Here is a 1,988-nt window from a genome sequence, read left to right as displayed (position 1 = left end):
ATATATGATCTCTCCAGGAGTTTCTCTAGTTCAGTTGCCTAGTTTCACAGATGAGAACATTGAGGCCAAGAGAGGAGAAATGATTTGCCCTTTGCCACCCAAGCAGCCACTATCTACTGAGCTCTTTGCTATGTGCTAGAAAAAAAAAAAAAAAAAAATGCTTTTCACTCTTTATCTCATTTTCACCCTTGGAACAACCCTAGGAAAACTTTTTATACCTACTTTCCAGAAGAGAAAACTGAGGCTCAAAGAGATTGTAACCTGGCTAAGGCCACATTGCAAGAAGGTAGCCAGGCCGGGTTTGGATCCTAGAGTCTGACTCCCGAGACTCTTGCCTCCTATGCAGAGCTCCAAGGTAGGGAGTCAGCTCCTTATGGTCCATGCATCTGTATATTGCCTAGAGGCCTTGAACTTTTCTGTGTTCCAGTGGCTGGGTTGACACATGGTGATTTAAGGGTTCTGGTGCATTTTTGTGCCACACAGCTCCTATGTACACAGGTCTAACATTCTGACCATTAGGTCAGGGTATTTTTTCCTGCCTGGGCAGTTGGGCTAGTGGAAGAAACCTGATAAAATCCTGGAGAGGAACTTGATCATTCTCTGAAGGACTTACAAGTTGTTTGGCCTGCCTAATCTGCTCAGGCACCGTCTGGGGAATATTCGGTATCCATGTAGTACAGGTTGTGAATTGCTCCGTGGGGACTGTTAACAAGACCCTCACCAACTCCATCACAGCCAGTCTCGGACAGGGCCCTGGGGCAGCCCCCTTTCCTCCTCTCCCACCAAAGCTCTGAAAAGAACAGGCTTTTCCCCCTTGGGAGCTGGGAGGTGTAGGAGATGGAGAGGAAATCCTCCTGCCTCCAAGCAGAGATCACTCTACAGAGCTGGATCTGGTCCCTCCTCAGGGATACGGCTGTGGGTACAAGGACTTCGCTATGACACTCAGCCCACATGTCGGCAACCTGGTGTCTGAGCACCTAAGCATGGAAAGAGGCTGACACCCTAAAATCAGTGCAAGAAGAATGACAAAAAGCTAGATCTGGAGGCATCTCAGGGATCATCTCCCCCCGCCCCCCTTGGATATGAAAAGATGAGGAAACTGCAGCACTGAAGCTACTTGTCAAGGTCACACAGCTGCTGGTGATGGAGAACCAAGACCAAGGTGCCCGAGTCAAAACTCAACGTTCTTTCCGCTTAAACTCCCAACCACCCACCTACACACCGACTCACGCCTTCCTACCCTTGGCCATAGCACCGCACACAGGCGCACGCACAACTAAGCCAACTGAGTCCTGTGTCCCTGAAGTCTTTGACTGCCCCTCCCCTGGGAAGAAGGACACACAGAAGACAGATTCGCAGACACCCTGACCCGCACCAGCAGGCAAGTCTCGGGAGCAGCCCCCGGGCCTTCCTCTCCACTCTCCTTTTCTGTGCACCAGTTGAGTTTCCGAGAAAGGGAGCGTCCAGATAACACCTGGCGAGCTGAGAGCCGCCAGGGAAGCACGGGGCCGACGCGGGTGCGGGGAACTCGCAGGCCGGGCCCCGCGCGGCCGCTGCTCCGGGGGCCCCCGGGGCGGGATGCTGAGAGCGCCGGGGTCTGGCGTCTCCCCGGGGCCACGCGTGCCCACTACCTGACCCACGCTCCCCCGGCCTCCTGGGGCTCTGGCGGGCCCGGCTCGGGACCCCGACGGCAGGGCACGGGCTCCGGGAGGAGGGGGCGCGGAGGGCACAGGGCACAGGTCAGGGCCCCGGCCCGGCTCGGCCCCAGCGAGGCCTGGACGCCCTCTCCCTGGCGCGCAGGTTTGGGAACAGGGCGGCCTCGCCCGGCCGCCGCCTCGGCGGCTCCGGTCCCCATATATAGTCATATCCACCGTCAACTGGGAGGCCGGCAGGCGGCAGCGAATGGGCGCGCGGCCCCCGCGGGAAGGAGCGGGGCGGGGGCAGGGGGCGGAGGGAGGAGAGGGGGAAAGGGGGCAGGAGAAAAAAGC

Source organism: Prionailurus viverrinus, chromosome B3, assembly GCF_022837055.1.
Source record: "Prionailurus viverrinus isolate Anna chromosome B3, UM_Priviv_1.0, whole genome shotgun sequence".
In the NCBI taxonomy this organism is placed as follows: Eukaryota; Metazoa; Chordata; class Mammalia; order Carnivora; family Felidae; genus Prionailurus; species Prionailurus viverrinus.
This window is presented reverse-complemented; position numbering follows the sequence as displayed.